General features: G+C 43.9%; 1 protein-coding gene across 1 annotated transcript in view; it reads right to left on the bottom strand.

The window, feature by feature from the left end:
• Retreg3 (reticulophagy regulator family member 3) overlaps positions 1-14,603 on the bottom strand; it is a 28,240-nt gene that overhangs the window by 11,334 nt on the left and 2,303 nt on the right. The gene's annotated exons all lie outside the window — the stretch shown is intronic.

The following is a 14,603-nucleotide window of genomic DNA, read 5'->3' as shown; positions in this document are numbered from 1 at the left end:
ACCGTAGCTTTTGGTGGCTGCTCAGATGTTAACCAGTCAGACATCCTGTCAACTTTCCAGACCTCAGCTATTTTCCTATGGAGGCAGTAATTTGCTTCTGTAAGGGAAAAGGACTAAATCAAATAACCTTCTGAAGATCCTTTCAACTGTCCAGTCTATCCAGTTCAGAGACAAGTTAGGGCGACAGCAAGTATTCACTTACTAAAGGGAAGTGCTGATACAAGTCAAGGCGGCCTATCCCGTCCCTATGCCACCGGTCCCTGCGTCTCTCACTCGTCCCCCCACCGTCAGTTCTCTGTCCCTCCACTTCCACTGTCAGGTCACACACACACACGACTTGATACAACAATACACAATCTAGGAAGCACAGAAGAGAGAACGTATATGGTACTTGTCTTTCTGAGACTGGCTTGTTTAATATGGTTATCCCCAGTTGTATCGAGTGGGTATGTGTAAGTCTCTATCATTCCAGATAGGTCTTCCAATAGAGCCCTGGTTATCCTCGATCTCACTATGTAGTGCAGGCTGGGCTTGAACTCACAGAGATTACCTGCTTCCTGAGTCCTGGGATGAAAGGTGTGCTTCAACAATACACAACATTCCACTTTATCAGGTTTCTCAATGAATCCAGACCTCATCACATCAACTGACTTCTTAGCACTATGGTTATAGATGTGTGATCACACCAAGCTTTTACATGGGTGCTGGAGACCTATGTTCAGGTCCTCCTGCTTGCATGCCAGGAAGTTTACATATGCAACTCCCCATCCCCAAGTGGGATTTATCTGATGACAGCAGGATGGTAGTTCAACATACAGAGATGTGTAACACATCACATCAATAAAATGAGGGGGCCTGGGAAGATAGTTCAGTTGGTAGAGTGCTTGTCGAGTATATATGGGACCTTGGGCTCAATCCCCAGTACTGCATAAACCAGGCATGGTAGGGCATGCCTATATCCATCTTTCAAGAATGCCCTTTATTTATTTATTTGTTTGTTTGTTTAGTTTTTGAGGTGGTTTGAGAGAATGGCCACCAGAGAGAGTGGCACTGTTAGGTGTGGCCTTGTTAGAAGAAGTGTGTCACCGTGGAGGCAGGCTTTGAGGTCTCATATATGCTCAAACCAAACAGTGTCTCAGATTACTTCCTGTTGCCTGTATGATACCATATTGCACCATGGTAATAATGGAATAAACCTCTGAGAATATAAGCCATCACCCCAATTAAATAAATCTCCTTCATAAGAGTTGCCTTTGGCGTTGGAGAGATGGCTCAGAGGTTAAGAGCACTGGCTATTTTTCCAAAGGTCCTGAGTTCAATTCCCAGCATGGTGACTCATAACCATCTAGAATGAGATCTGGTGCCCTATTCTGGTGTGCAGGCGTAACACACAGGCAGAACACTGTATATGTAATAAATTAAAGAAAAAAAGAGTTGTCATGAAAAAAAGGTTTCTCTTCACAGCAATAAAAACCCTAACTAAAACAGAACTTGGTACCAGAGACTGGGATATTGCTGCAAAAGGCCTGATCATGCTTTTGTTTGAAGGAATATGGATTTGGGAGTTTGGGTTAGGAATGCAGTGGAATGCTTTAAGTGATGCTTAATGGGCTATACCAGTAGGAACACTGAAGACATTAAGAGTGATCTGAGCTGTAGGGGCTGGCTCACGAGGGTTCAGAGAATTTTATGTGTTGCCTACACATTGTTCTTGTGATATTTTGGTGAAGAATGTCGCTGCTTTTTGCCCTTATCAGAAAAGTTTGCCTGAGGCTAAAGTAAAGAGTTTTGGATTAATTCCCTTGGCAGAGAGAAAATCTCAAAGCAGCTTAGTATAGACTTTGTTGTGGGGTTACTAGTGTTAACTCTAATGAAGATACATAATAAAAAGAAGCAAACCAAGCAAGAAAAATATGTGAAGAGAAAAAGGAGCACCATGAAGAGAAACAGAGCTAAGTTCTGTATCCAAGGGGAAAAATAAAGAAATGGAATAAAGGGAGTAGTGACCTCAGGGCAAGATCCCACTTAAGAGTCAGGTGTGGTGGTACACTTACTCCAGCACTTGGAAGGCAGTGTAGAGGCTGATGGATCTGAGTTTGAGGCCAGTCTGGTCTACAGAGAAAGTTCTAGAACAGCGAAGGAATAGTGAAGGAAATTATAGGAAACACAAAGTTGGTTGTTGGGGGCTGTGGACCCAGACCCTGAATTTCCTGTAAGCAACCTGTTATGCTTGCCGCTGCTCTGCGCAAAACAACTTGTTTTCCTATGTTTGCAGTTGCTCTGAGCAAGAGACCTTCAGGAGTTCCTGATGGCAGGGGAGTGGTTTCTGGTGGATTTGGCTGGGGCATGGTTATTAGTTAAGGATCCCTATATAAGCTGCCCTGGAACACTATAAAGGGGGCATTCTTGGGGAATTCAAGGATGACCCGTGTCTCTGCCTCTGTGTGTTTAAATCTCCAGGCCCCTTTCCCAGCTTGTGAACCATTCTGTAGTGCAGGCGCCACACTACAGGCATACAATACAGTTGGTGAAGTTGTAATTGATTAGGGGATCCATGTTCCAGTTCCAGTAAGCAGCAAAACTTGGCAGCTTCGGTCACATGGTTCTTCTGTAGTGAGGGGTTGAGCAGGCCTGCTTTTCATCCTGCCTGGCTCCCAGCCACCGGCTAGCTTATGCCCCGAAATAACAACACACAAATTTTATTCTTTTAAATACTGCCTGGCCCATTAGTTTCAGCCTCCTACTAGCTAATTCTCACATCTCTTGCTTTAACCCATATCTAATAATCTTTGTAACACCACGAACAGTGTCTTACCGGGAAAGATTCAGCATGTCTGACCTGGCAGCTGGCTTCATCACATCTCTCTCCCTGAGGAGAGGCTCGGCAGTCTCTCTCACTTGGGAGAGGCGTGGCATCTCACTGACTTCCTTCTTCCTGTTCTGTCTACTCCACCCACCTTAGGGCTGGCCAAGGCAGTTTATTTATTAAAACAGAAGACCCTCCCACATCATGGTTCTGGAATTAAGGACAGAAGAAAGGAGCTATGGGATTTGCCTCCGTTACTAAGGAAAGCTGTAGTGCCTGCACTACGGAATGGTATGTAGCCAGGAACTAAGCTGGAGACTTACACACACACACACACACACACACACACACACACACACAGAGAGAGAGAGAGAGAGAGAGAGAGAGAGACGGAGACATGGATCATCCTTGATACAAGAATGCCAAGCATGCCCCTTATTGTGCTCAGGGGCAGCTTCTATAGGGCTCTGGCCACGCCCCAGCTCTCGGGATCTTTCAACTGCAGACTCATCAGAACCCACTCCCCTGCCATCAGGGCCTCGTGCTCAGAGCAGCTGCAGGCTGCTCAGAGCAGAGGAAAACAAGTTGTTTACAAGAAATCGAAGGTCTGGTGGTCCACAGTCCCCAATAGAAAGCTGCTGAATCCAGGCATGTGTTGGGGTGTCCCTGGGTAGAGGCCTAGAGAGGCCACTATGTGAAGCTGAAGCCTGGATTGTCTTGGAGACTCCAAGATGTTGGAGATACCAGAGCTGTGGGATACCTGACAAGAAAAACTGCTAATAGGGAGTGGAACCAGTCTAAGAGAAAGTGTGTTTCAGTCAACAAAGCTGAAAGGAGTTGGGGATCTGAAGAACCTTGCCGCGGAATATCTGTGTACACGGTAAAGATGTGTCTTTGCCTAGGATGCCTTCTAATTGGTTTAATAAAGAGCTGAATGGCCAATAGCTAGGCAAGAGAGAACAGGTGAGATTTCCAGGGAGAGAGAAAATTCTGGGAAGAGAGGTGGAGAGATGCCAGCAAGATTAAAAACAAGTCAAACATACAGTACAGAGAAGTAATGGAGTCCCTTAGCAGAATGTAGAGTAATAGAAGCAGGTTATTTAAGTTATAAGAGCTAATAGGACAAGTCTAAGCTAATGGCCAAGCTTTCATAATTAATATAAGTCACTGTGTTGCTATTTGGGGCTGGTGATCCAAACAGTCTGATAAAAAAGCTTGCTTCAGCCGGGCGGTGGTGGCTCACGCCTTTAATCCCAGCACTTGGGAGGCAGAGGCAGGTGGATCTGTGAGTTTGAGGTTAGCCTAGTCTACAGAGACAGTGTCAGGACAGGCTCCAAAGCTACACACACAGAAACCCTGTCTCAAGAAACCAAAAAAAAAAAACCAAAACAAATAAAAGCTTGCTTCAGAACTTTTTTTTTCTTTTTTTTTGGTTTTTCGAGACAGGGTTTCTCTGTAGCTTTTTTTAGAGCCTGTCCTGGAACTAGCTCTTGTAGACCAGGCTGGCCTCGAAATCACAGAGATCCGCCTGCTTCTGCCTCCCGAGTGCTGGGATTAAAGGCGTGCGCCACCACTGCCTGACTGCTTCAGAACCTTTTGACATCTGCCATGGAGTTTGCCCACCTGGTTTTCGGTCTTGCTTTGGGTCAGTATTTCTTCAATCAGCTCCTTTCCCTACATTTGGAACCGTAATGTACATCCTATGCCATTACATGTTGGATTTGTTTTTTAATTTTGATTGGGATTACAGTTAAGGGACTGCATGAATCTCAGAAGAGACTTTGAACTTTGAAACATTGTTGAGACTGTGATTGACTATGGGGACCTGTGAAGTTGAACCGAATGCATTTTCACATTACAATATGGCTACAAGCCTTTTGGGCACCAGTAAGTGGAATGTTGTGGTTTGAAAGAAAATGGCCCTCAAAGGGAAATAGAAATCCTAAAACAGTTTTGGGTTTTTTGAGACAGAGTTTCTCTCTGTAGCCCTGCTGTCCTGGAACTCACAGAGATCTGCCTGCCTCTCCCTCCTGAATGATGGGATTAAAGGTGTGCACCACCACCACCTGGCAGCACGTCACCATAAGAGTTAAGATCTTATTAGGTTGCCTTGGTTGATCTACTTTTTTTCCCCCAAGATTTACTTATTCATGTGTTTTATGTATGAGTGTTCTGTTCATGCACACCAGAAGAGGGAATCTGAAATCTGATCCCGTTACAGATGGCTGTGAGTCACCATGTGGTTGCTGGGAACGAACTCAGGATCCTTGGAAGTGCAGTCGAGTGCTCTTAACCACTGAACCATCTCTAACCCCATGTCTCCACAGTCGGGGGCTGAAGTAATCTTCTTGTTTCAGCCTTCAAATTCTGAGACTACAAGCAAGTACCATTGCATCCAGCAAAACACAGCTTTTTGTTTGTTCATTGGTTGTTTTTCAAGGCAGGGTTTCTTTGTGCTGTCCTGGAACTCACTCTGTAGACCAGGCTGGCCTCGAACTCACAGAGATCCTTCTATCTCTGCCTCCTAAGTGCTGGGATTAAAGGCGTGCTCCACCACCGCCCGGCAAGACACAGCTTTTAAGGTCAGAAGAGGAACAGAAAGATGGCTTGGCGGGTAAGATGACCTGTAGCACAGCCCGACAACCTGTGCTGGATCCCTAGAATCCACAGTGGAAGGAGAGAAGGACTCTGACTTCCACATGTGCACACCCACACTGACAGACACACAAACAAAAAGCATACACTTAGCCAGACGACCGTGGTGGATGCCTAAAGGCGTCCTTCCTTCCAGCACTTGGAAGAGGCAGGTGATCTCTGAGTTCAAGGCCACCCTGGTCTACAGAGAGAGTTTCCAGGACAACCAGGAGCTACACAGAGAAACCTGTTTTAGGAAATCAAAAAACAAACAAAAAAGCATACACTCATATACTAATAATAAACAAAACAAAAATTAGGCCAGACACAGTGGCACATACCTTTAATTCACGCACTTAGAAGGCAGAGGGAGAATCTTTTGAGTCTGAGGCTGCCAGCCTGGTCTATATAGCAAATCCCAGGCCAGCTGGGACTACAGAGTGAGAAACCTGTCTCAATAATAATAACTATACTGATAAAATTTAAATAAAAAATAAAGTTAGATGACCTCGAGTCTGAGTCCCTAAGCAGAAGCATTATGTGAACTCCATTAGTTTCCCCATGGACAATGCGATGTTAACCCATCTTGAGCTGGAGGGTTAGCGGAGTTGGTAAACTGCTTGACTGAAGCCCTAATCTGATCCTCAGCACCAAAAAAAAAAAAAAAAAAAAAATCGAAAACACCTACAATCCCAACACTTGGGAGGGAGTGGTAGGAGGATCAGAAGTTCAAGGTCATGCTTAGCTACCAAGTGAGTTAAGAGGACAACCTGGGATGTCTTATAAGACCTCTTCTTTCTCTTTCTTTTGTTCTGTTCCTTTTTTTTTTTTTAAAGGAAAACAACAGACTTAACCACCTATGAAATATCACATTTGATCCTGTCCACCCCCCCAAAAAAACCAAGAGGAAAATGCAAGGCACCAACACCCACCTAACACAGTTCTGCTCTGCTGTTCCACGTCACAGCGGCACTAGGTATTCATTCACCTGGTTAAACAGGTCAAGGTCACCAAGAGCTGGTGGTCATTAGTCATCACCTTGGAAACCTTCAGATCAAAACTTGCCTAATGACGTTATATAGTCACAGAACGAGCCTTAAGGATAGTATTCCTATATTATAAAACACAGAAAGGCTAGGGACGGAGCTCAGTTGGCAGGGTTCTCTGCATGCACTAAGGCCCAGCTTTGATCCTTAGTATTTAGGAAGTAGAAGCAGGAAGAGCCAAAGGACTTCAAGGGAGTTCAATACCCTGCTAGGCCACATCAGTCTAAAGCTGGACATGCTGGCACATGCCTTTCATCCCAGTACCTAGACAACTGAGGCAGCAGCCAGACTGGTCTACACAGTGTGTTCCAGGACAACCAGAGAGAGAGAGACCCTGTCTCAAAACACCAAAAAATAATAAAAATTTTTAAAGTAAAAGTTTGTATAAGACAGATTAATTCCTAGCATCGAAAATCAAGAAGCCTTACCTGGGCACACACATTAAGACAAACACACACACAGAATTGGTAAAGGAACTTCAGATTCTGTCCACAGACATTTCTGTACAACAAACAGCAATGCATACTACCTGTACACTTTAAAACACAATACAATAAACCGAAGGATGAAAGGAAATGAGACTCAGAAACCCAGCCACCAGTGACAACTCTATTCCAATTTTCCTATTCCACTACTTAAAGGCACAATTAAAGGGCACAATTATTCACGGGATTAAAGAATGAAGGCAGCTTAGCAGGAATAAACTCCGAGAGATGCCCCAGGTCACTAATCTCCTCAAAGCCAGCACATCTTCCCAACAACTAAGCAAACTCTACCAGGCCACACCAAGGGCTTGGTCGCCACTCCCCAGTGCTGGAGCTGCTCCCTTCCCAGCACCCAACAGCTTGCTCTCGCTCTCCAAGGGGAAAGCCAGGCTGCAATCACCCCTTCCCAGAACACTGGCTGCTGATGAGCAGACACTCAGGCACGGAGAGGATGTTTAGCTCTCCTTTAGAGGGTAGTTTTCCCAATACTACAGCAATAAAAATACTGTTTTCCAGCCAGGTACGGCAGCACATGCCTGAGAATCCCGCACTTCAGAGGTGAAGGCAACAGGATCAAGATCTGGCCTACATGAGACCTTGTACCAAAACAAACAAAAACTATTTCCTCCAAACCTAGACTGTCACAACCCTACCTTCCCATTCTCACTGCTTATACTTCACCTGAACAAACCTGAGGACCTACTTAGCCGTGGGCCGGCAACCCAAGCACAGAGTAGTAAAGGCGAGGTTTGGTAGTCCTAGTCCCAGGATTTAGGAGGCAAACAGAAGAGGATCTACACAGATCTCTGTGAGGAGCCAGGCACACTTCGTCAGACCCTGTCACAAAATAAACAGAAATAATAGAGAGGCATGTGCCCTACCCAAGTGCAGTTGTGTTTACAGTATGACACGCCAAAGTAACAGTATGGGAAGAGGACATGTGAAAGACAAATGGTGAGAAAACAGAGAGAGACAGACAAGGGGTAAGGAATCTGAACAAGAGGGAATGAGGAAAAAGACACCCAGACTAGGAGCAGGGCTGCACACCTACACTCCTAGTACTCAGAAAACTGAAGCAGGGGGATAAACAGTTTGAAGCTAGCCTGAACTATATAATGAGACCTTTCTAGAAAACACACACACGACTCAAACCCCAAATCCACAAAGTTTGTTAAAATAGCATACAAAATATTCTCAGCAATTACAATCAGCATAAAAACTTTGCAACTAAGCAAAAAACAACTGCAAATACAGCCAACCTGGACTATGAATTATTTAACTGGGGGCTTTCTTTGTCTTAGTCTTTCTGCTTACTACAGGCTCATCCATATTTTTCCTTAATGACTTATTTCTAAGGGCAAGCACATTTGTTGAATGTTTAGAAAATGTAAGAAATAATAAAATGTCGAGTGTGATGGCACTCGGGAGACAGAGGCGGAGGCAGAGGCAGGCAGATCTATTTGAGTTTGAGGCCAGCCTGGTCTACAAAGTGAGTTCCAGAACAGCCAAAGCTACATAGAGAAACCCTGTCTCAAAAAACAAACAACAAAAGGAAATAATAAAAATGAGTTTATCACTATGAAACAACCTGGTTTGCACCCCACCTTACTGTTCACTCCCAGTACCAACACACAAACCACTCCTCCCACTCCCACCCCCCCCACAGAGCCAAACATAGGGGAAAACTGAGGCATGAGAATCCTAAGTTTCCAGCCTGGGCTAGCTAGCTACCTAGTGAGACAGGAAAAAGGAAGAGAGAGATGGTGAGGGGATAGTGTGGGGGAGGGAAGGGAGAGAAAGAAAAGAGAAGGGGGAGAAAGGGGAGGAAAGGAAAGGGAGAAAGAGAACTATAAACCTGAATCTGATCATGCTTCTGAAGTCAACCCAATTTACAGGAAACATGAGACAGGAGTGTGCTAAGCCACAGGAACCCAGCAGCAAAGTCTCAAGAGCAACCTCTGGACAATGGGTCTGCTGGGAGCAAGCAGACACAACACACACACATCACTTTAACTATTAACCCAAGAAAAAGGAGATTTCTGTTCACTTGTTTGTAATGCCAAAGCATCCTTTTTGAGGGGAAAAGCAGACATCTCAATACCGCACAAAATCATTTTTTTTCCATATGATAAAAATAACAGCATCTTAAACATCCATTTTTACAGAGGCATATGTGAAATTAAAGTTTTGAAAATGGTCTACCACCCACATATATGTTCTGCAAGATTAGTACTTTATTTTAAAAATATTAACATATAAAAACATTGGGAGGCCAACAAGATGGCTCAGGATAAAGGTACTGGCTACCAAGCCTAGCAACTTGACTTCAATCCCTGGAGCACATATGGTAGGAGGAGACACAACCCCCACATTCTCTTCTGACCTCCACACTTGTGTCCCTGCATTTGCGCGCGCGCGCGCGCGCGCACACACACACACACACAACGGAAGCTGAAAAGATGGATGGGCAGTTAAGAGCACTTGTTCATGCAGACGATCTGGGTTCAATTCCAGAACCTACATGGAGGTTCATAACTATCTGTAACTTCAGTCCCAGGGAATCCAACACCCTCTTTCGGCCTCCGAAGGGACTAGGCACGCACATAACACACACACATATATACATACATACATACATACAGGCAAAACACCCATGCACGTAAGATTTACAAGTCTAAAACAAATATAAACAAACAAACACACAAATCACTGGGAAGTATAATTTAGTGGTTTGAATGAGAATGCCTGAATGCTTAGTTCCTAGTTAAATTGTTGGAACTGTTTGGGAAGGATTAGGAGGTGTGGCCTGTTGGAGGAGGCGTGTCAATGGAGGTGTGTTTGTTTCAAAAGTCCATGCCAGTCCCAGTATCTCTTTCTCTACCTACTGGCCGTGGGTCGGGATGTAAAACTCTCAGCTACTGCTCCAACAACATGCCTGCCTGCTTCCCAGCATGATGATCATGGACTAACACTCTAAAACTGTAAGTAAGTTCCCAATTTAACATTTCTTTTATAGAGTCTTCTTGGTCACAGTGCTTTTTCACAGCAATAGAACAATAACTAAGACACAAAATATACTTAATTTTAAACTTTTTTTTAACTTAATACATAAACATGCTTTTCCATGTCACCAGGAAAGCATCAATACCTTTAGAAATGATTCCATTATATATATTATAATATATACAATACACACACATATCATTGGTCTTTTAAAAAGTTTTATAATTAAGATATTGATGTTAAAAAAACACCTAGGGCTGGGGATGTAGCTTACAACCTACCATGCACAAGGTCCTGGGTTTGAGCCTGAGCACTACAAACTAGATGTACTAATGTACACAAAGCAATTCCAGCACTGGGGAGGTAGAGGTAGAGGATCAGGAATTCAAGGTAATCCTCGGCTACCTAAACCAAGTTGGGCTACTTAAGACCCTGCCTCAAAACAAAACAAACCAGAGCCAGTGAAATAGCTGTGGGTAAAAGCAATTGCCAAGCAAACCTGAGGACCACTGACCCCTGGACCCCACAGTGAGGAGAGAATCTACTCCCAAAAGTTGTCCTCTGCCCTGCACACACACACCATGGCAGTCGCCTTCCTATAGTCACGTGCACACATCATATGTGCACACACACACACACACACCATGGCAGTCGCCTTCCTATAGTCACGTGCACACATCATATGTACACATGTACACACACGCACGAATAATAAATTAAAAGGAAAATAAAGTTGCACTATACAACATTAAACACAAACCTCTGATCTTATCTATAATTAAGTAAAACATTAGATCAATTTTTTATAACATTACCATAAAATCACCCTTCTAAATTATCTAACGCAATGGTTTGGCATATATTCAGAGTTGTGCAACTATCACCATCACCTAATTTTAGAGGATTTTCATCATCCTCAAAAAACACATACCATTATTAGCCACTTCGTATCTCTTCTATCCCCAGCAAAGGTGTTAACCAATTAGCTTAGCAAATGTTGCCAAACTACTTAGGCTTCTATCAGTCACATGTCTGTTTTCCCACATAGTCCCAAGAATTAAGCATTATCAGTTCTTAAATTTAGTAAGCAGCCAGGCACAGTGGTGCACAACTTTGATCTAAGCACTCAGGAAGCAGAAGCAGGCAGAACTCTGGGCCTTCAAGGCCAGCCTGGTGTACATAGTGAGTTCAAGGATAGTCAAGGGCATATACTGAGACACTGTCTCAAAATAAAATAAAACAAAATAAAGTTATGCAGAAAATGGTAACACAATTTCATTTCTATGTACTTTAAAATTAATTTATTCTATGCATATGACTGTTTCACCTGCATGCATAAACATGCACCACATGACTGTTGGATCCCTAGAACTGGAGATGCCGTGAGTCACCACGTGAATCCTGAGAATCAAATCCAGTTCCTTGGCAAAGCTAAAAGTGTTCTTAACTACTGAGCCATCTCTCTAGTCCCTACACTTTCATTTTTAAAATATCAGTGAGACCAAAGGTTTCATGTGTGTGTGTGTGTGTGTTTCTTTTTAAAACAGGGTTTCTCTCTGTAGCCTTGGCTGTCCTGGACTTTGTAGACCAGGCTGGCCAAGAACTCACAGCGATCTGCCTGCCTCTGCCTCTTGAGTGCTGGGATTGAAGGTGCGCACCCCCACCACCCGGCTGAGAGTAAAGTTTTATATAGCCACTAGTTTCTGTTTTTGGAATGAAGGTGTTGTATAGCCCAGGCTGACCTAGAACTCACTGGATAGCTGAGGATAACCTGTGACTCCTGATTCTCTTAGCTCAGCACACACATCCAGATGTCTGGATTATGGGCCTATACTACCACACATGGATTGTTTTCCCTTTGTAAATTGTCCCTTATTTGCTGGTGGCTAAAATTTGATTAAACTGCTACTCCAAATAAAATGTGCTTCTTGGAATAGCAATATAGTGTCCAAAAAAGACCATGAGAAATTCTAGAAATAAACAATTTTCTGAGGGGCTGGAGAGATGACTCGTGGTTAAGAGCACTGGTTGCTCTTCCAGAGGACCTGGGTTCAATTCCCAGCACCCAGCAATTCATAACTGTAATTCCAGTTCCAGGGGACCTGACACCATGGATAACACTTGATATTCATAAAATAAAAATAAAAATTTTAAAAACCTGCAATTAAAAACAACAACAACCAGTTTTCTGGGAGTTAACTATAGCATGGATCTCCAGTACTAACAGAAGTTAGAATTTGTTATAAATAAGCCTAGCATATAGGAGGGTCTACGTTCAGTCCATTCAGTCCACAGTAACATATACAATCATAAATGATGATGTCACATATATTTTCAAATTTGTTATTTCTGGGCTCCTTTGTTGTTACAGAGCATGCCTGTCTCTGTGGCACTTCAGAACAAAGCATCCCATTCTATAGGGACAGTGAGCCCATTATTGTGCAGCACTTGTGACTGCCTAACGAGTTAATGAGCCCGTCACTGGTAAATGAAAAGGAAAAATTAACCCAACCTACATCACATAATGATAGCTGTTGCTTGTACAAAAAAAAAAAAAAAACCAGAAGTGAAACCACGCGATCCTAAAACAGAAAGTTCCAACCTTACAGACAAAAACTGAAGGCAAAGCTGGCGGCAGCTCATACGTAGAGCATGTGCCTAGCCTTCATGAATTCCTAGTTAACCCCAGCTCTAAAACAAACAAGTGACTAATCCACCTCGTCTGCAAAGGGACACAGCTGAGGAGGACATTATCCGGAGCCTTCTAGGCCTCCAATGAGACAAAGAAGCCCGACCAAGGCAACAGGCTCCCAAGAGCAGAGAGGGTCAGTTTTGACTACCCGGACCCTGTCTTTAAGCAAAAACAGTAGGAAAAAAAAGAAAAAGAACTCATCAGCAGAAACATTCAACAGTGGGTTTCGTCTAAAATTTGCTTTCCCCCAGATATTCCACGTCCCAGCCAGGAACTCACGACACAGAACAAGCTAGTCTTGGTCTCAGCGACCCCCTGCTGAGTGCTTGGGCGAAGCCTGCACCACTCTGATCCGTCCATCTGTGCCCCAGAGAAGGATGTCTCTATCAAAAGGGGTTTCCCTGCCATTTAAGGAAATATTCAAGTTTTAAAACCAGCAATGTTTATTTTTCTAAATAAAACATTTCCAGAACTCATTCAAGAAGAGGGTGGGGTTCCCAAAGGGATGAGGGTCCCCTCATTTCCTAGTCCGACTGTTTTCTAGCTGCATCTAACTCTGTAAATCGGAATTCTTGTATGCCCTCAGTCACTTTGCAGATCACTTTCAATCTCGTGTTTTAGGGAAGGATAACTTTTTAAATCATGCAAATAACTCAGCCTATAATCACACATCCCCCTCAAACCTCCTCGTAAAGAATGGTTAACACTGCCATAGTCCACAATAACACACCCCCTCACAGGCAGGGAAAGAATGGATAACCCTGGTAAGAATGGTGACCATAAAAGCAATTCTCATGAGAGACCAACAGGGAATCAACTGTGGGTTATGCTCTTGTCCCCAACAACCACCCAGAATCAGACAAGGTTGGAAAGGAGCCCCGAGGTCCGAAACTCTGTGAGCCCAGAGCTGTTAGTGAAGTGGGGGGAAGGAGCCTGCAGCACCCACACATTTCTTGGGCTCCTTATCACCTGTGAATGAGATCAAAGTCACAGGAGCCTGTTCCTTTCAGACCCTGTCACGATGCACCCTTGCTGACTTTCATGGTCTCCCTGAAATCACTCACCTGCCGACTAAGCTGAGCCTAATGAAAATAGAGGGACGGCGGCTCCTATCCCAAAGACAGGAACAGGCCAGGACCAGGGGTGAGGTGTGCGGTAAGACTTCTGATGGGGCCACCATAATTCCTCTGGAACCTGGGGAGGGGCTGTGAATACTATGTCGGCACGCTATGTGCATGATTTCTTTTATGAACCTATTATGTGTACGCATTAAGAGGCCAGACTCAAAAACAACCTGAACCTACAGAACACTCAAAGAACTTTGTTCTCTGAGTTTGGATGACATGTGTGTGTGTGTGTGTACACACGTGTACATGCACATGTGGACAATTTACAGGAGATAGGTTACCAGGCTTGAAGGTAGGTTCTAGTCCCCACTGAGCCATCTTTCTAGCTCTCTTTTGTACTACTGCCCAGTCTTCTGACACCCCAGAATGAATAAAACACCCCAGCTTTTTTGTCATTAGTCCCGACAAAGAAAGTTTTTCAATTTGGTTTTTCTGACCTAAAGTAATGACCCTTCCTCAAAAAGTTTAAAATCTAAACAATCATTTTTTACTTTTCTAAGTAAAATAGCAGCACCCGCAAACATGAGAGCAATCTGTTAAAACCTCAAAGGAAGCGCATTTCTCCCCAAACCATCCTACGACCGCCAATGCCCAGCTACTCTCAACTATTTATCCCCTTCACAAAGTGTGACTCCCCTCCATAAATGCCATGCTCAAATTACTCTCTAAGTCCTAAACTACCAGTCTCGCCCCCAGCAGAATTCTAGTGCGAGATGGGAATGTAACGAGAGTAACTGGCTTGTGGCTACGCGGCAGGCAAAATACCAGGAAACGCCAGAGATAAACACCAGCCACAAGGTTTTAAGAGAT

The sequence above is a fragment of the Arvicola amphibius genome, chromosome 4 (assembly GCF_903992535.2).
Source record: "Arvicola amphibius chromosome 4, mArvAmp1.2, whole genome shotgun sequence".
Taxonomy (NCBI): Eukaryota; Metazoa; Chordata; class Mammalia; order Rodentia; family Cricetidae; genus Arvicola; species Arvicola amphibius.
The sequence above is the reverse complement of the archived record's forward strand: the minus strand, read 5'-3'. Positions and strand labels throughout refer to the sequence as shown.